The sequence below is a fragment of the Aplidium turbinatum genome, chromosome 12 (assembly GCF_918807975.1).
Source record: "Aplidium turbinatum chromosome 12, kaAplTurb1.1, whole genome shotgun sequence".
Classification (NCBI taxonomy): Eukaryota; Metazoa; Chordata; class Ascidiacea; order Aplousobranchia; family Polyclinidae; genus Aplidium; species Aplidium turbinatum.
The window spans coordinates 23321269-23342919 of NC_137483.1; the positions used below are offsets into that span (position 1 = coordinate 23321269).

Sequence of the window (21651 nt, forward strand, 5' to 3'; positions counted from 1 at the left end):
TAGTTTCAGTGAGACATTTGCGTTTTTTTTTTGTGTACAATCGATGCAATATTGGGTGCGATTTAGAATACTGCACAAAGCAAATCTGACTTCAGATCTAACAGCTCGTTTCGAAATTTTGACTTCAAAGCAACAACACTTGAAAATGCTGATTCACAGAGATAAGTGGAAGGGAACATAGTCAACAATGTTAGTGGTTTTGCACAACTTTTGGATATGCTTTCCCCATCATTCCCCAGAATTTTCCCAAGCTTTCATCTTCAAAAGAATATAGCTCTCTCGTCTCAACACTACACTATATACACTGTATAAACTACTTCAAACAACTGCTAACAGCAACGCAGCCATCAAGCTTGCTCATAAAACAACTGTAATAACTCATAAAGCAATAGCACAAGGGAAACAATCAGCCAAGAGCACATTACCAATGAAAAACAGGAAACGACACAACTGAATTAAAGAAGAGACATTAATGAAAATAAAACAACGGAAAAAATTGAAAGCAAAAATTTCCCTTTCAGAAGAGGCCAGACAAGAATACGTTCAGCTTAAAGGGAGGTACAAAAGGCCATGAGAAAACACAAACGAGACAATATAGAACAACAATGTTGTAAAATCGAAAAACACGCATCAAATAGCTCATGTCGCGATTTATACCAAGCGGTAAAAAGCATAACTAAAAAGTTTAAACCAAAGCTAGACAACATAAAAAGTAAAGATGGTGAAGTTTTGTGGCAAAAAGATGAGATAAAAAAGCGATGGAAAAATATTGCGAAGAATTATATAAAAGATCTTATCGATAATGTACACCCAAGTCCAATTACGCAATGCAAAGATGAAAATGATGCAGAGCCACGACCACTGCTGAGTGAAGTAGAAAATGCTTAAAAACTATTAAAAACAAAAAAATCCCAGATCTAATGATATACCCATCGAACTATTGAAATATATTGGAGAAAATGCAGTGAAAACAATTCATAAACTTTGTATCAGAATATGGGAAACCAACATTTGGCCAGATGATTGGGTAAAGTCAATATTTGTCCCATTACCAAAAAAGACGACATAACGGAATGCAGCAACAACTGAACAATTGCCTAACTTAGTCATGCCAGCAAGGTAATGTTAACAATAATTAAAATAAGACTAGAAAACAAAATTGAACACGAATTAGCTCCTGAACAGGCTGGGCATAGACCCTGCAAAGGAACAAAAGACGCAATATTTGATCTTAATGCTGATAGAGAAACAAAGAGAGCGCAACCTTTCAACTCATTTATGTTTTCTAGACTATCGAGAGGATTTTGATTCAGTGAAGCACCAACAATTGTGGACAATTCTGAAAAGTTATGGCTGTAGCGATTCTTTCTATCTCTTACCAGGAAAGAGACTTGGAAAGGATTAATGACGTAGTTTAATGGGATATCACCAAAAAGCAGTCAATTAAATGTCGAATAGTTCTACTAGTGAAATGATATATGAAAATACTTGAAAAACTCCAACGAACAGCTCAACACTTCCAGCAAATAATCAAAGTAACAATAAATTCCAACGCTTATAATTCTTAATCGACTTCGTGATTCACTCACAGCTTCTCATATGATTCTAATTTCGATCACAATTTATAATAGCACCAGCTCTCTTCTACTCGTATTCAATAACTTCAACTTCAATCAACAATCGTCTCACTATACTCTCTACTTCTAACTACAACAACCATCTACAATCTCTGATAATAATAATTTACTCAAATTACGCTACTATTTATAGTAGGTTTGATGGTCTAGTACAGGGGTGGGCACAGTTGTTCAAAGAAAGAGTCGCTTGCGGATAAACCATAAACACCAGCGAGCTGCAAAATCAGTTGACACAAAATAACAGCAATAAAAACACAATGATTGTTTATCCATATGAGTTATGTGCTTGACTCACTAATCTCTGAAAATTTGGACGATAAGTTGTTAAGGCTGTGCAAATTAATTCTTCCAAGTGTTCATTTGTCAAGGTTGCACGATGTTTTGATTTTACAAAGTTCATTACAGAGAATAAAGATTCACAACAATAAGTCGTAGATAAAACAGAAATGAGTCGTACACTGGTCTTTTCGAGTTCTACATATTTATTCTTTGGCACATGTGGTAGAACTCAATGGTAGTGGCACTACTAAAAATTTTTAGAACCACATCTTCTTGCATGTCAGTCAGTTCCATTACTACAGCGGACATGTTAATGGCGAAAGGTTGGCGAATTAGACAGCCATCCCTGACTACATTAACGTTGAATGAATTGTTGAGAAGGAGCGATCTTCCTGGCTACCTGACTACTCACTATAGAACAGCGAGCATTGTATTTCGCTAACCATACTGGTGTAGCCTCTACTCTAGCCATCAAGACTTTTCTCAAAAACATGTAGATGAGCCCAGTCTCATGGGCGAAACATGTGTCTATCGCTGAGTTCTTGCTACACTCGATTGCCGAGAAACACATGTTTTTGGGAAAAGTGTTGAATGGATTTACCAGAAATGCAATGCATGGCTTTAGCTCCTGTGAATTTGCAACGTCACAATTCTATTGTTTAACAATGGCGACAGTAAAAGAGAGACTCCCTTTTGACCTTTGTATTGTATTGGGCGCAAATTAGATTTTGAATAAAGTGTCACAAATTTTAATTTTTACCAACCGATTGTCGCGCCCCTATCAATGTTGCGCCCATGGCTTGAGCCATGCCTGCCATACCCTAGGTACGCCACTGCTTGGTTGACAGCGCGAGATAACATTTATAAAATATAATCTTAATTTTTGTATAATAGGCCTATTACGATTCAATACAAGAGCCACAAAATTTATGTTGTCGAGCCGCATGCGGCTCGCGAGCCGCACTTTGCCCACCGTTGGTCTAGTACAGGGGTCACCAACCTTTTTTGCATGCGGGCCACTTTAGCACTAAGGAGAGCTGTGGCAAGCCGCACTAATAAAATTTTAGGTAATAAAATTGACTCTTATGCCAGAAAAGAACGCATTTCGTATCCAGCGTTACATGTTGTTAATATTTGTCTTAACATACCGCAGAAACACAATTAGTCGAACAACGCTACTGCCAGGCCAAGCTCCTTTAACAACACTTTTGACTTCTTTAACAATGCCTAATAAACGAGGCCACTTGTTTTGCGCACTTGTAGCGAAGTGAGCGGTTTCATCAGAATATTCATCCCAAGCAAGAGTGGAGTTGTCACTTCGCTTCACAAGAGATATCTTGCAATTAAAAGTTTTAGTAAACAAGGAAATGTTTGACACATCGCAATACAGGCAACAATTAGTGACCTGCAAACATATCAGCGAAAAATAGGCTCCAATAACAGGAAGAAACAAACCAGGCACCATGAAACAAACGCTTGTGGAAATCACCGAAAAAACGTTTCTATCGTAACTCATGAACAGTGTTCCCTCTGAAAAAGCAATGAATTGGTTTTTCATCCTTTTTGTGAGAGTCTATAAACCGTCTTTCTTTGATTATTAGACAACTGTCACTTGCGGTGCTTATCAGCAATCAGCATGGCAAGAATTGTTCATTAACAATATTTTGCAGTAGCCTACTAAGCTAAATATTTTCATAATACAACCAGAAAAAGTCTTTAAATTTATATAATGATTTGCCAATTTATTACAAATTGAGTTGGCACACTGACCTATGTTGCCAGCAAAAACTTACAAAAAAAGAACACTGCTCGTGAAACACAATAACGGTGAAACGCACACTATAGTGTTTACATGACATTTACAAACTTAAAATAAGCAGCCCTATGCTCACAGAGTCACAGTGTGGCTGGACGTCGCATTGGAACAACTTTAAGCGACCCCCATCTAGAACTACAATCTGATTGATCGGTCAGTGGAGTCGTATACAAAGCGAAAATATGCTTCCCAGAAAGTGTTTTTTGCCTTCATGCTATTTAACTCCTCAAGAAAAGCATTTTTGGTTATATTTGTACGCTGATACCTTCCGCGGGTCGGACATAACAGCGTGGCGGGCCGCCCGCATGCGGCCAGTTGGTGACCCCTGATCTAGTAACTTCGAGAAGGTACGACAATGTTACATCATAAGAACTCATTGTTCTATCAAGTTTTAGTACTGGTAAACATCTTTGTGACGTCATAAAACCTTACACCTGGTAAAATGTGAGAAGCAAGCTAAAGAAACTTCCAGATTTGAACGTAGAGTAGAATGTTCTGGAAATACGTCACATAATAAAGATTTCGCAATCAGAGGTCACTACAGGACAGTAACCGATAATAACACATCGCATAAGAAATTTTACAAAAACAGTACGCTCGGTCAAGACAAAATGTAGCCTGTCGTGAGGCTTCACATATTGATTGTGACATACGCCCCCCCTTAGAATATTGTTGCAAACAATAGAACAACACAATCAATACAAAACACATTACAAAAACAATTAATTACTCAATAAAACAATTCTCACAAGTTTTCTTTGATGACTCATTAGTCTATCGTTGCATGATCTACCAACGACAGCGTTTTTCAAAACAATAATTATTACGTTTACTGAGAAGGTTTCCACAGTCCTCAATGTCCTCAGTGCAATGGCGAGCAAGGTGACCCATTTTCTTACATCGGAAACACTTCCTCTCCGGACAGTCCTTGGCCAGATGACCTTCTCTGTGACAGTTGTGTCAGATGTATTTTGGTTGGTCGATCAAGACATTGTCAGTGCACGTTTCACAAGAGGCGATGTGCTCTTTAATTGCACTTTTGGTTGTTAGGTTTGGGTTTAAGTGTTCCCGGCCCTTGTCAACAAATGTCTGGTCGACATACCAATGTATGTCTGGTTTGCGTCACGCAAACAACTAAATTCATACACGACATTCGAAGAAAGAGCAAAGGGGCTAGGCGACTTCAGTTGAAAATATTGATGCACTTTAAATGTTTTATAGCCTACACAGGATGAATGTCACATGAAAATTTCTTTTTGATAAGTTTAGCTATTTGTTTTTCGTTTGTTTAGAATTCCAGTATAGACTATGCCCAGTTTTTACCCTGAATATGGACCTTTGTGTGTAGCCTCAGCTTAGTTGGCATTTGGCCATGTAATTTCTTTAGTTTTTAGATAATGCAGGAGCGCTGCCACTGGCTGAGATCGACGAAACAACATCATTCATCACACGTCCTTCAAACATTGATTAACTACTACAAACCATACCAGCCGCTTTACGCCTACCGATTTTATCTCGGTATGTTCTTGTGTACCATTACTGTTATACCTACCCTATCAGCCGTAAGCTTACTCCATGACACTGTCATGCTACGTAGTATTCTCATTTATCATGTGCTACTATTTACAGCTTTTTCATATCGTACCTCAAGCTATGCCTTGTCTCACCGACATTGTTCACTCACTGATACCGCATCATCACTTGTTTCCCATTGCATTTCACTGCAATTCCAGGGTATAACTGTATATCAGTATATCACATTGTACACACTTAAAGCCTACCGACTTTTTTTGCCCATTCTGATACTTGAACAGCTTCTAGCACCTCATCAGCCGGCATTTGCCGCCATGACTATGCCATACCGCCTAGTTGTTTCAATCATTTTTATGGGTTTTTTTATCGTATTATACTGCCGTGTAGGTACCTTACTTATCATGTATAATGCGGATGCTACTCTGTACCACTTTTTGCAGATGCGCCCCTGACCACATGATTGCTGCTAGAAGGCATGCGAGAGACCTTGAGAGACTGACGGATGAGAGAGACCTTGAGATCACTACGACGGATGACACGACCTAGTTCTCAGCGTCATCGCCACCACACTGTGGCCCTCATCAACTTACATCCACGTTAGATGCCTCTATTCAGAGATGCCTTTACTTAATGAAGCTCTACAGAGACGACAGCAATTCAGCTAACCTCATAGCCGCGGACATGCACCGAAGCTGCATCGTTACCTTTCAACATGGTCAACCCTATGTATGCCGCTACACTCCGACACTAGGCATACTAGTTGCTTGGGATACACCGACGTGCACCACAGTTGCACTGTCATTCCAGTACTCATCTGCTCAAGACGTCTGCGTTACAGCTTGCGCGACTTTACAAGCTGGCCACTCATTCGTTCGAGTAGTGGTCACACACATAAACATATGTGGCAGGTTTCATTTAAGTAACGTTTGCCAGTTCAATTACTGTGTAGGCCTACTACTATGCGTGTAAGTAACCATGAATGAAAGTAGCCTATGTGCAATAAATAAAAGTATGTGCGATATATGAAATGATGTGCCATGAATGAAAGTACAGCATGTGCCGTGAATAAAAGTATGTAGGCCTACCATAAAAGAAAGCATGTGCCGTGAATAAAAGTATGTTCCACATATAAATGTATGTACCATGAATTAAAAGTCCATCCGTTATTTCCGCCAACCTTACTTGTCTCAGTTCGATTTAACTTCTCTGTCATATTTTAAATAACTCATGTAATCATGCCACCTCCAATATTTTGACTTGGCTATGCTCTTGTTGCTGATTTCATCTGTCCTTGCGTTTTCATATTCTTGTTACTTGCAGTTACATGGTGAGAGAACAAACAAAATAAAACGATTGTTCTGACTACTTTAAAACAAGAAAACACAGAAAGGACTTCAGTCGCAACTCGCTGCTATGTTGGAAAATATCAACAATGTTTGTATCGATCCAAAATACAGGTGTTGTCACTTACCCCAAAGTGGTGTAGGGGATTGAAAAACAATGACTCAAACATGTATACCTGTTGAAAAACTCTATCTTGCAGGAAAAAATAATGGCTCATACCTGTGTACCTGTTGAAATATCAAATGGGAGTTTATAGGTCAATTACTTTAAGTTTATTCTGCTAGAACTCTACATAGCTTTGGTTATACAATAAATACTATTAATACAGTACCACAAAAAGTGCTCAATGCCATGCAAGTAACTTTCTTTGGTTGTATGCGTTCAACATTACTAGTTAATCTTATCACAATCTAAACAAAAATTTCATTCTTTTCATTCTATTCATACTAAAGCTAAAGTCCGTCAAACGAATCTACAAACTAACAACTCATGCAAGTATTTGTATATAAATTTGATCTCAAAACAACAGTGTTCTTAACTGCCATTAAAAAAATTAAACGTGCCTTGACTGTCTATCATGCATAGTTGCACACAACACCAGGTGCTAGTAATACCAAGAAAAAATAAATTCTAAAATTGTTTGATCGTTGTCGTTTGAGCGTTTGTGCTCAAAAGTCTATCACTTTACCACTTCAGAATGGCCATCCATCATGATAAACGTGACATCCTCATCAATATTTACCAGGATTATACAAAAAGGTCTATTTTAAGACATGGGTTAGAGTTTTAAGTTTCTCTTTTCATCCTCGGTTTCAATAAACTATTGACTTTCCTGGATTTGAAGTTAAATTGGGAAAAGTGGTTGAGTTCATTGCCTGAGTCTAAAAACTTGCAGCTTAACTGTTGTTCATTGTGTTCTGGCAAGGAATTAGTTAGATTTGAACCGCATAATTTTGCAGATGTACTTCTTGCAGCCAAACAAAGTGTTTTGTTTCATGGTGTAGTTTTTTGTTAAGAATTTTGTAAAAGACAATGCTTTGTGAAGTTGCTTGTTGAGAAGTCGTCTTGACTCCGCAGTTCGCACGATACGCGGATCTGCAAAAGCTACAGGAAGCTGTTGCTTGGCTCCGGCATTTTAAAGGTTGTTTGCGGTGGAGGTGTTCTGCAATTCCCTGTCATCCTCCTATCGGGTTCAGGAAAGTTTTTTGCTCCATTGTCGAATATGTTTCCAAAGAGAATGCTGACCTTTGTCCGGCTGAAAAAGTGGTCACGTTCACTAAAAAAGCTGAAAGACTCGGGCACAGAGATCTATAGGGTCCTGCAAGATTGGAAAAACGTGTGCAACAAAAGGGAAGTGTAGAGCTGATTCAATCATTCAAATATTCAAAAGATCCCAGCTGCGTGGACGGGTCCGAAAGCCAATTTACAAACAAAACACGAAAGCCAAGAGTTATATCCTCAGAAAAATCTTCTTGGAAAGATTCTATCCATAGAGTCCTGGCGGACATATGGAAGAGGACCGAGAAAATGTCAAAGTTGGGTTCAATAAGTAAATGATTGGCAACCATATTTTAGCATGTTCTTTGCTATCGGTGTTAGGTGTGTAGTCCAGTCAGTAACGTTGACAGGGGGTCCAGGAGACACTTTTGGAGCTGGGCCCAAGGACAATTTTAGGGGCTTCAAACCTTTTAATAAGGCGCAGAAACATAAAGAAACCACAGCGTATTGTTTGGATGCAGTGCGTTTTTCTTGTAAACGTCTTGATTTGGGGATCAAAATATTCTCTCAACGGTCCTTGGTCCAGTCAATGTTTTTCGGGAATAATTTGATGCAGAGGAACTTCAAGTAAACAACTCAATTGAATGGAACGGTTGTAGATGCTCGGCTGGTAGCCTATAGTGATAGTAAGCGGAATCAGTAGCACTATTCGCTGTACCGTTGTGCATTTGGTAATTAAATAAGTTTGTTTTAGGTTTTCTTCAAGACAAACCCATCGAAAACAATTTAAGAAAATAAACTTCTCAACAAAAGCTTTAAGCTTCTCAAGAAAATAAACATCCCGATACTTTCAGTTAAACGCTGAAAAGCTCCCACTCAACCTGGAATGATGTCACCATTGCATTGTGACGACATTGTGTGCAACAAACACGGGAAGATTGGAAATAGATCGTCTATGGCAGAGGTTCAGAACGATGGGGTCTACTAATATAATTTGTAGTGTCCTGCTGTTTTTCTTATGTGTTTTTTATGTCTTATTACTGTTGTGAAACCTGGAGGCCTTTCATCCCCTGCAGTTCTTCCGTAGGACATTGTGTCGTTTATTAGAAATTTGATACTCTAGCTGAGAATTCAAGTATTTGTGCAATTCTTCAAGTAGGCTACTTGTAGGCTATGTCTTTTAGGAATTTGGAATGCCACCAATAAGTTGAGCGCATTCTTGCTACCGGCAATTTAACACTTACCACACGTAGTTTTACGTCTTTTTAGCGTTGTAGCCCACATTATGTTGCATGCCATAGCGATTGTGTGTATCGTGATTGCAGCGTCGCTCAGGGCATTCCCATCAACTTTGCAAACTTCTTAAACCCGTCTAGAGTCAAAATTGCCATTAGTATGATTTTTTTCTCAGTCATTCAGTATTATTCTTTTTTAGTCCTTGAGTAGTGACATCGTTCAATCAGTCCGCCATGTTCTGTCCGTAGTCAAGCCATGATTCCAGTTTAGTTGCGGTGGTGGTTTAATTTATGAGACACTTAGGCTATGATTTTGGTTCGGTTCAGTTTGTTTTCATTTCTGACCATCACAACGAAAAAACAATATAGCCTATGACAAACATAGCAGAGGTCTAGAAAAAGATCTGATAGAAGTCTGATACCAAAGCAGGACCATCCTTTTGAGATTGAGACATTTTGCGGTTGCAACCCTTTAAGTTAAAGGAACGTTCAACTATTACGTAACTCCTTCGAGGGGGAGGGGGGTTTATGCAAAACGTTACGTAACGCTTTCGAGTACGGAATGGTAGTTTATTGTGCTGAATTCGTAGTGAAAAAGCATTACATGGGGGAGGGAGGGGTCAAAAATTCGGAAAAAAAAGCGTTACATGATATTTGAACGTTCCCTAATGTGGTGGTTTAAAGATTTTTTTCTACAATAAACAAGAAGTGTAGACATTATTCTCCGGTCATTCCGCCGCACTACCGCGCTCGAAATGTTGCTGTAGGTTAAATGCTTACAGCTAGGTATGAGTGGATAGTCTGAACTAATCGACGTTCGCTACATTATTCTTGCAATGGAACGACCAAACAATCGCAGTGAAAGAGGACAAGTTATCAGAGACAGTTCTCACTTGTTTAAACGAGTGTTGATTTAGTGACTAGTAGCAGCATTTCTTTAGTGATAGCTCAGTGGTTAAGCGCCTGACTCAACATCAAGGGGCACTGGTTCGACTCTCCGGTGTTCGCTTGAACAACGCATTCAAGACTGCTCTTCATTCAGCGGCACCTAATGGATGGAATCGTCGTCGGCAACAACAAACGGAAACTTCACTCTGCTAATCTCGTTGACAGGGCCCTGTGTCAGTGGTTTAAAGCCATTAGACGTACGCAAAACTACCGGTACCAGGAATAACTTATCAGAGGTCAGTCCGAGGATAAATATGCAATAGGCTGCCACATATAGGCGAGTGAAGCTTAATAGTTATCACTGTAATATGAAAACAAATTATGTATTTACTGTGTTTTCACAGCAAAACGAAACCTCATCAATTTATTTCAGATAAAACTAACAGCAACGTCGTAAATGCCATTACCCATTTTTAAAAATCTAAAAACAACTTCGAGATCTCAGTTTACGTGCAACGAATATGAAAACCTCTTCACGTCCAAAGTCAGTAGTTTCCTGTGTGAGTTAGAGTCATGGGGTAAGAAAGCTGCTTCGTCTATTCTTAACTTCAACTTCCTTCAAAACAACTTTCGTTATTGTGATCAAACAAACAGCTTCGTTCAACAACTCCATGCACGCACGAAACGTTGTTGTTGTTTTCATTTATTTTTCTTACCTCCTCTGTTTTCCATTACGATCATTCACTGTTGGGAGAGAAGACAATTACTTTCATACTGTACCCCTGCAAGTAACATCAAGTAAAATGTAAGAGTGGAACACAAACGCTCGGAATTCGATTCAAAATGTTTACATTGCACAGGAAAGGTTCAGAGTCTTCTAGAGCTCAACAGCTCCTGTGCCGACATGCAGTAACGTCTTTCTATACTCCCTTTAAACCCATAAAGCAGGGGTCACCAAACTTTTTTCTCTGAGGGCCGGATTGCTGCGAGATTAACAGCTGCGGGCCGGATGCAAATTGCGAAAAGATATTGTAGCCTACATTATACAACTATTTAGAATCTCCGTTGACTTGAATTGAGCACAATAAATAACAAAGTCAGCGGTGGAATAGCGAAGTTGTGATGAAAATCGAAAGGTTGCTGGAAAAGTTATCCCCTGCTGTGATACACTGCAGGGCATCGTGCTCAGTGGTGCCGAAGTTAGTTGAGGATTTGGGGGGATAAATCAACATTTTGTCAAATTTTATACGATTTTGAACATAAGGGGGGGGGGATGTATATTTTTATACACAATTTTCTCAATTCACGTTTACACAATTCAAGCTACTTTCAAACCGTTCGGTTAGTTCAGAGATAACTCTGTTCATGACCTGATTGTAAAGTATTTTATAATGCAGTTGAGTGTCTACAGTAGCTGCCATCGAGCCTCTACCCAATCTGCACCATTGAGCCTCCATCAAGCACTGCAACGCATAGAATGATACAAAACACGCATGTAAGTCAACTAGACAAGGTTGTTGATGCGGTTATCGTAAAAGTAGAACAGCAGACACTATAGTTACGAGCTGCGATATAACGCCGGAGATTAATCCATTGCATAGGCTACCAAAGACGCAAGGCCTGCACATGAGAATAATACAATGAGTCCCCTCATAAGCATCACTGCAGTGCCGTGGCCAGAGGCCTGGTCCAACTCGTCCTTAATACCTTCAATGAAGGTCCTTCATTGTTTAACGTCAAATCTAAGACAATTTAGAACTGTGATCAAACATCAATAAAAGAAAAACAACAGCAATTCGAGATGCTTGCAAACAACTAAATCGAAGTACAAATTAAATAATTTTTTCTAAATTATTGGGGTGGATATATCCCCCCCATCTCCCCTACTTCGGCACCACTGATTGTGCTCTTGAAAAACATTACACTGATGAAACATTAGTGTTTTGAACAACAAAGGTTGAGATGCCATAAGAAAAAAGAATATGCAAAAATCATTAGCAGGTTGCGTATAGCTCAACAGCAACGTCAGTCCTTTACAAAAGTTTGGTAACTTTTTTCCATATCAGTTGTAGTGTAGCTGTTATTTCCGCAGCACGTGGCGGGCCGGATGAAATCAGTTTGCGGGCCGGTTCTGGCCCGCGGGCCATAGTTTGGTGACCCCTGCCATAGAGCAACACATTTAAAAAGATGAAGCTAGAGTGGCTTCAATCTGAAAAAGCATTTTTGACCTTTATTGATGGGAACTGAAGCTGAATCATTTCTTCCACTGTAAAGTCCATGCTTCTCCAAAGGTGCAATATCTATGATGTTGTAGCGCTCTGCGGCTTATGTGTTTTCTAATGTTTTGTTACCGTCATGAAACTTGTTTAGGACATTGTGTCGCTCAGATATGTGTGACGCTAGCTGGGAATTCTTCAAGCTTCAAATGTTTGTTCAATTTTGTGCACTTCTGCTTTAGGACTTTGAGACGTGGTTAGGCATTTTTGCGTGCTTCTTAAGAGCTTGGAATGCCACAAACTGAGTACATCCTTGCAACCGATAGTATAGCACTCACATATACGTGATTTTGCGTATCTTTAACGTCGCAGCCTATACATTATACAGGCTGCATGCCACAGTGCTCTTGCATTTCGTGGTTGGTTGATTACGAGCGCCACTTCAGGCAACCTTGGAACCGACCGATGCATCTAGCGTTGTCTACAGATAGAGAGAAAAACGGCACAACTAATAAGAAAAATGTTCTTTTGCTGTAGGATTTTCATCATAACCTTGTCATAAAGTTTTCATAGCAATTTTTGCCGAGTAAAGTTCTCCAGTAAAAGTTTTTTGGTAAAGGTTTTCAATCGACTGTCAGTCATGACACACACAGCCGTACGAGACCAAACAATTTTGGGGAGGCAGAACGTAAATTTGCCCAAATCTGCACGCTTTTATAGAAATTGCCCAAATATAATGTAGCCTATGCGGTGCATGATAACAGTGAAAAACTAACATAGCAAGATCACCAGCTAGCTAGAATTTCTTACCAAAGTAATCAAGATAGAACAACTGAATTCATCTTTGAATATACCTTGCTTGTGCATTGCTCGATGCTTCTGCACTTTGCCGTGATGTACGCGCATACAAAAAATATTGACGCCGTCAGCGTAAACGCAAACGTTCGAAAAACCATACGCCGTATGCGTCACCGTAACTTGTAAAAAAAGTTGGCGGTGTCAGCGTCAGCGCATACACTAGCGTAAACTCACTTTGTTTGCCAGGCGCCAAACATTCACACGGTATAAACCACTCAAAACAAACAAGTTTTATTTTGAATTTCTACGAAGAAACACAAGCATCTGAAAGTGTTCATCTGACATTTTGCTGCGTTTTGGTATCAATATGTCTTTGCCCATTGAAAACATTCTTTCAACTTATTCAAAATTTGGAAAGTTTGATAAAAATAAATGCAAACAACAGCCAAGACATTAAAAAGTATGCGCTGACGCTTTGCGCTAAAAAAACCGCAAAAACTTTACGGCGTAGCTTCAAGCGACAACTATTCAAAAAAATGTGGCCGCAAGCGTTAGCGTAAACAAAAAGTCTACGCCGCAAGTCTACGGCGTAGAATTTGCGGCGTAGACCTACATCTCTGGCACTTTGGCATGGTAGGTATGAGCAACATTTTGGAGAATTATATATTTTAGCAGTAGCATTTTAAATGTTGGTGAAATTAACATGACACAGTTGCACATACAAACTAAATATTTATTTTTTTATTTTCGGGCGAAACTGCATCATTTTAATTTCGGTAGTTTTATAAAAGTAACCAATCAAAGCTAAGCAACACCACAACATTAACATTACTCATATGTCCGTTTTTTGTTTTTTTAGTGTGATTATTTGTTTTTTTTTTGTTTTTTTTTTACCTGCAACAGGCTAGGGTGGCAGCTGACATAGATAGATGACCTTACAGGTTTTCGTTGCCATCCTGTTGTGCTGATAGACCACAGTCTCTATATTACTGTAATATAGAGACTGTGGATAGACACTCAATTTGTATGTACTTTTTGTTTGTTTATCGCCAGCAAAACAATAAACTAAACTGAACATACCATACATTTAACAGGTACAGATAACATTTTTTTGTTAAATGTTGTGGTGTTGCTTAGCTATGTCCGTTTATGGTTGAAAAAGTACTGTAACCTCTCCACCCGAATTGTTTTATAAAAGTATTCACCAGATTTATATAAATTTATATTTTGTAGTTGCACAAATCAAGATGATGCATTTATGGATATTATGAAAAAAATTATAGACTATGATCAGATAATTTCATACCTTTTTGTTGCCCAAATCTAAACGATACAATTATGTAAATGCGAAAAAATTAATGAATTTGTTCATTTTGGAGAAACTGCCTCACGCTAATTTGGGCAGTTGCATAAACAGACTAATCAGTTTCATCAGACAATGTCATGTTTTCAGCTGCCCAAATCAACACGATGCATTTGTGAAAATTAATAAAATTAGCTACTGTATATAGCAATTTTTGTGTTTTGATTTGGGCAGTTTCACAAAAGTATTAGAGACGTATTTCGGTGGCTGCCCAAATTGGCATGATGCAATTTTCGTACTACAGTTTGATCACCATATAACACATCAATACGGGTGTGCCAAATGAAAATTTTGCTGCACATTTCTTATGCAAAAAAGAGGCTGTACCGTACTTAGTTTGATAGGTAAAATCGGGGACATAGTGAGTATCGGGACGCGAAGGCGATTTCAGGCGTTGTTGGGAGAAGGGCGATTGTAGCAAACAACTATTTTTGCACAAATAGGTTGCTCGTAACCGTTCCACTGCATTTTAATGCGCAAAAAGCATACATGACTATTGTAGTTGAAAATATAAATTTATTGCAGGTTTGTAAACATTATATTATACGGTATTCATTATTATACGGTGTTAATATATACGCGCACTAGTCCAGCACAACATTGAATGCACTGAAGCACGTACAAGTCGTACATAAACTACTGTCATTGACACATTATAGTTACGCAATACGCATGTTACCTAACACTATTAACAGCTACTAGAGTGGTTCAAAAAAACACAATTTTCTCGGAATCTTCCTCCACAAGGCTTAAAATGTGCCATTTCCCCATAGAAGTGCCCTTGCAAAAAATTAGACTGATTGGAAGTCGTTTAAAGGTCAATCAGATTTTCACTTTTTTACCACATTCTGCCTATGTCAAACCCTATCGCACACAGGCCGATATTGTGTGCAAGACTTACAGAGAGGGAAATGCCCCCTATTGTTTTGAAAACCACAGCAGAGAATGAGCTAGACTTCTATATGATGCAGAATTAAACTTCGTGTGTATGTAAACAGATTTATTAACTTAACACCCAACAAAGCAAAAATCTTATTTTCATACTAAACTATCGGCAATTCGGCATCTACTTTCGTACGTTTCGTCAATCAATCTAATTGACTTCTTCAAGAAGATACATCAGATCGTGTAACATGACAGAGCACAATACCATGCAATAGTGACAATCAAGGAAGCAAGTAAATGATAAGATTGATGATACAAGCAATTTGAACAACGTAATTAATGCTTCCAACACCTTGATCAAATTTACCCAAGTCAAATATTCTTGTACAGTGTAAATGTCTACTTTATATCGCCATTTAGATTACACTGTGTTTCGTAATATAGACAAGTAGACGTAAATATACAACAGCAACTTCACCAATACTCACTTCATACGATTGGTTGTAAATAAATGTGAAGTAAGCATATAATAAACATTACAGTACAATACCAAGCAAGCTTGAAAAAACTGTTCAGGTGTTTATGAGAGTAGCAACTCTATTGGCTGTGAGGTATAACAAATAAGAATAAAGTAGCAATAAAAACGTGTAAACAAAACATAACTAACTTTTGTGTGTGCTTTTTAAAGTAAGTTTTCGAACCTTTCGATTAGTCACCATTGTGGAAGGTGCAATCTCCGGGGCATTTAATCGTTTCAGTTCATTTTTAGCGAAACAGTTAAATGCAGTGCACACAATTAAGTTAACGTCGGAATGTCCATTATCACACTTTTGCTGAACTAAATCGCCAATACCACGAGACTCTTCGACATTCAAGATTGAAGAAGTAAAAATAATACGCTAATTCAACAAACTAAACAGTTTCGACTTAGCCAAGTCATCACACAATATAGCAGTGTAATATTGAACAGCCAGCGCTGTCACTGCAAAGCAGTATTCTGTGGGAGCGGATAAACCACCACGGTCAGCTATTTCAAAAAGATGTGCACGATAATGTGGTACCGACTCAAGGAGACTCGGCCCATCAACATTTTTTACCAATAACACCTTACAAGCACTCGAGAGATACTGTGGCCAATGTATCCGCTCACAAAATATGTCACATCAGCATCGGAGAGGTCATTCACATTAACCGCAGAAAAAAATTAGTAAACCATCAAACATCTGTAAACGGAACAGTTGACATCGAAACGTCAAAGCCGAGTGGAAAAGCATCAAGGGTTGTGAGGTTACCTGCTGCAAGAAGATCATGTTGCTGCAACAAACTAAAAGTGCGACTTTTTTTTTTCAGCTTCCAGAACTTGTTTTACAAACATGAAAAAATTACCACCATTGGCTTGCTGATACCGTACCACCCAAACCGTCCTTCTATTGAATTGGACAAAAATTTTCCAGTGAGAACATAGGTGAAATGATGGTTGGTTATCAATGTTGCGCCAACTCCGGAACCGCACCCATGGTCTAAATGCATGCAGTAAATGTCTGTGAAGTGAGCCCAGAAAGGTTTCTTTTTTTCCAAAGTATAAGTAGATCTCTAGCTTTTCCCAAGAAGGTCAAACTCGGTTGCTGTTTAATTCCATCAGCTTCAATTGGAGAACACATCTCATCTCTTTTTCGAAAAGCTGAAAAAATGCAGTGCACATTAGTAATTTCTGAGTAGTGTACTACTGTACACCCATTGGTACACAACATACAATTTAGACCTACTATCCTCGCCAGAACGAACCTTTTTTGCCTCGAATCAAAGTCAGAAGACGGTGAATAAATGAGAAAAAAAACTTATTTGCTGGGCTGTAATAAGTATTATACTGTTGTCACTCTACACAATTTCAACTTAATTAAATAAATTTAACAACCAAACTAAAGCCATTCTTTTGATCTTATTCTTACCTTTTGTAGGTGTTGTAACAGACATGATTTTCCACACATTGCAATTACATTTACGAAACAAGCAGCATCTTTTTTTCATTTCTTCATCTTTCGGAAATCAAAACATTGGTACTTTCACTACAGTCTTGCAAGACTTGTGCCCACTTTTACAGCTTGTTACACAACACACAAACCCCATTTCACAAATATAGATTATTAAAGCACTGAATTTATCACAATAAAACCTAAATGAAAGATCAGATTAAAACCTTGGATTGCTACTAAAATTTAACATATGTATACTTTTGTTTATAAATAACTTTCTGGACTACTAAAAAGCTAGCCCTTTAGTTAGCCTATACTGATGTGCGGTCAGTGTTGGGCGCGATAACTCATTTTTCAGTTAAGCGATAACGATAAACGAAAAATGCCTAAAGCGATAACGATAAACGATAAATCAAAAAAAGTTAAGCGATAACGATAAACGATAAATTATCGCCGATAATGTCCGATAACGATAATTTTTTTTTCTTGATTAGCGCTGCCCCACCCCATGCAGCACGAACTGTTTTCATCAACATGACGAAAAATCGAACATAATATACTGTAGTGTAAAGGGACAAAACTTTTTGTAAGTTATGCATGAATAGAATCGCAACAGCGGCAGTAGGTATCGAATCTTCAACCTCTTGATCCAGAATCAAGCCACTGAGGTAACCGCCGTGCTTATAATTATACCTTCAGATACCAGTTGGATGCTTTTATCAATTGAGTTACACTGCCGCTTACGTGTAGTAGGCAAAATAATTAAATCAAATGAAAATACCATAAAAAATTCCAAACTTTGTATTTTGCTTTCTGCGGGCTGTTTACAGCAAAGTCAGCAATAATTGAAAAAATTTCAAAAAACGCAAAATACTTAAAAATTTATCAGTAATCGCGTTATTGGTAGTAAAAATGTGCATAGCCTACTGTGAAATCCATCAAGCTTGTCAAATTAGTCGTGTTTGTTTAAGAACAATAACATAATTATCGTAATTTGCTGATAATTTCAGATAAATTTTTCTGTTTTCTTTGTGAACACCATCATTAAAGCAATGGCAGAACGCTGAGTTGTTGAGATAACAATTACAATATAGGCACTGTATTATTAGTGGGAATAAAAATATTTGATTGAGGTAGGCTATGTCGCATAGGTAAATCGTCATCGTATCCAGGCTTACGCCCGGTGGTTGAAGATTTAGATTAAGTGGACGGGAAGCTTCATGTCCACCTTCAGGCATGCCTTTAAGTGTCCTGCCAAAGACACAGTTGTATGCTCATGAGCGGTGTCGAACCGACGCCCTTTCGGTTGCCGTTCCAGCGCTCTCACCACTCGGCTATGGTAAACTTGGCAGCATACGGCAGCACCACTCGGCAGCATAGGTAAATGAGAAAGGTTAAACAGTTGAGTAGAATTCGGCTATAGTGACACTTCGGTTATGGTGACACTTTTTCCGCGGTCCCTTCAGGTGTCATTATAGGCGAATTCTACTGTACTGTATTTAGCATAATTTTACCACGCAACTCGATGCGCCTATTGTCATGCAAAAACTACTACAAGATGCAAAAAGTGTGATGTCGGTCTGCATGTCAATGCTTCAAGCAATATCATATTCTGCAATGACTTGTTTCAGTGATGGTGGCGCGAAAGACCATGTTTCCGATGTAAAACCGGCCTCGTATTGCGACACTTTCATAAACCACTTGCCAATTTCTTTCGCTTCCCTTCAAAGGAATCTGTACCGCCTGTGCGCTTACATTTTAATTGTAAAATTCACTCGCGATTGCCGATTGCAGCAAAACAACAAGAGACTTGTTGCATGCATTTCATTGCATTGCAATTTGCAACTCTAAAAATTATTGTGTTGTCAGATGACAACGACCTGTGCACACACACTTCAGGCACTGAAGAAAAACGGGTTTTAATTTTAGTTTCATGAACAACATTACTTTTCATGGTCTTTTCCACTTATGTGTCGATCCGAAATAAAATTTATCGGCGATTAATTACACTATGTAACAAAAAAAAATTTTTTTCTTGTCCTTGGGAAACAACTGCTATAGTTTGGTTGCTTTTGCCGAAAAAACATGAAAAATCATTATTATACCACTATAACTTTGGGTTTGTGCTCCTAAGACTAGTTTGAAATTTTTCCTATTTCTCATGACGATAAGCATGTAGATTACATTGATTGTCTGCTAGATCGCAATTGTTGGTAGTGTGCAATGGCTTGCCGTGGTTGCAAGTACTCAGCAGTTTCCTTTTGACGTGTGGTGAGCTCTTTGCAAAAAAAGCACTGTCCAGAGCAGTGGTTTCCAACTTAGGGAAAAATTACCTCCGGGGAGACATATACAATACTTTATGGGGTAACGTGGCACCAAAATTGCGCTAAAAATATATGTTGTTCATTATATGATGTATGTTGTTCTCCAAGAGGCTCGGCAAAAGTTGGGAAACACTGGTTTAGAGAGTTACAGCCGTGCAAAAATATCTATCATGCATAGTTTACAATGCCAGTCCGTGATCAAGACAAACGTTGGGCACCACTTATTTATGTAAATACTACCGCTGTATTCCAAAACGGTTGGTGTAGAGAAGAGAAAGGGAAATGCGTTTTGCTTTCTCCCGTGTCTGGCATGAGCCCACAAACCATCTCACAACTGTTACTTCTGTATGGTGGACCCTAACCAACGACGAAAGGAAAAAATGCCCTTCCCATCCCAGTACCCTGACATTCCGTGACCTATTGCATCAGTACCTCATAACGCAACTAGCATGCCTGATTGCCTGTCCCACAATCACTCAGGTTGAAAGATGAACAATTCATTGCACATGCAAGCTCAACAGATTCAGAAACGTATGAATCATCTGTTGCTTATCTTCAACGCTGAGTTGCCGGTGAAAGGTGCCCCTACTACCCCAACCAAGAAGACATGAACGATCTTGTCAGGGAACTGTCATTGACCAAGTCGAATGCTGAGCTACTCATTTCCAGAGTAAAGCAATGGGACTTACTGGATGACAGTGTTCATGATATAGAAGGACTCTTTCAGGCTATAGGCATTTCTTGCAATCCTTGAGTGGAAGCTCTTCATCGACAGCTCATCTAGAAGCCTCAAAGCTGTTTTGCTGCACAACACAAACAAGTGTCCCTCCATTTCTCTGGCTCACTCAGTTTATATGAAAGAAGAGTATCAGAATGTCAAAATCCTGATGAGTGCATTAAAGTATGACCACTACAATTGGGAGGTCATTGGTGATTTCAAGATGGTGGCTTTCTTGATGGGCCTTCAGAGTGGTTACTGGCTGTATAAAATTTCCGTGGTATCTTTGTCTCTGGGACAGCAGAAATACAGCTTTTCACTACAAGAAGAGGAATTAGCCTCTAAGAACCAGCTATGAGCTTGGAACTTATATATAATGTGAAACAACAACTACTGGTACATGCAGCGAAAATACTGATGCCATCTCTAGGCCTACACATAAAACTAGGTTTAATCAAGCAGTTTGTTAAACAACTCGACACAGAGAGTGACGCATTCAAGCACATTCAAGAGCTGTTTCCAAAATTATCAGAAGCAAAAATCAAAGCTGGAGTATTTGTGAGACCTGAAGTGAAGCGACTGATAAATTGCATCGATTTTCCAGAGATGCTGTCTGAGGTTGAACGGAGAGCTTCGACTTCTTTCGTTTCTGTAGTTAGGCCTAACGAGTTCCTGGGCAATCACAAGGCAGAGAACTACAGGGAACTTGTCGATGAACTTGTGGATGTGTATTGCAAGATGGGATGCTGGATGTCGCTGAAACTACACGTAATGCATGCTCATCTCGATGAATTTAAGGATAACATGGAGGACTACTCAGAAGAACAAGGTGAAAGACTTCATGAAGGTGTCTTGAGGTCTTTTGAGGAACGCTATCAAGGACAGTACAATGAAAATATGATTGGGGACTATATATGGAACCTTTTACGTGAAATTGAACTGACATATCGTCGCTAATCTTGAAAAAATGTTTCTTTTTGATTAAGTTATAAGTTTTGAGCACTTTAAGTGACAGCACAGGTTTGCTCTGTAACAATTTTGAGTAAAGGCCTATAGCACCAGGCATTAAGGCTTTTGTCTCATGTTTATCTAGTAAAATCGCCTTGCATAGCCTACATGTGTTCTTCTTTATATAATTTTTTAGAAATAGATTCTGAAAACAACATTTTCCTTTATTATTTTATTATGAGAAAGCAAACAACAACAACTAAAATTAGATTTAACTCCATTCTAAGGATTCAAAAAGATATAGAGGGAGCAAAGGCATTAACAAAGCAAAATTAGACGAAAAAATTCTAATAAATAGAGCTCATAAAGTCAAAACCAAAGTTTGAACTTTATGAATGCTCATTTGTATTGATTTAGGCCAGGGTTTCCCAAACTTTTTGGGCAATGGACCCCTATTTGTCAAAGTGTTTTTTTGC

General features: G+C 38.6%; 1 pseudogene; it reads left to right on the top strand.

Annotated features, from left to right (window-relative positions):
• The first annotated feature begins 19598 nt into the window (after window positions 1–19598).
• On the top strand, window positions 19599–21208 carry LOC145780703 (uncharacterized; annotated as a pseudogene).
• Window positions 21209–21651: the final 443 nt, after the last annotated feature.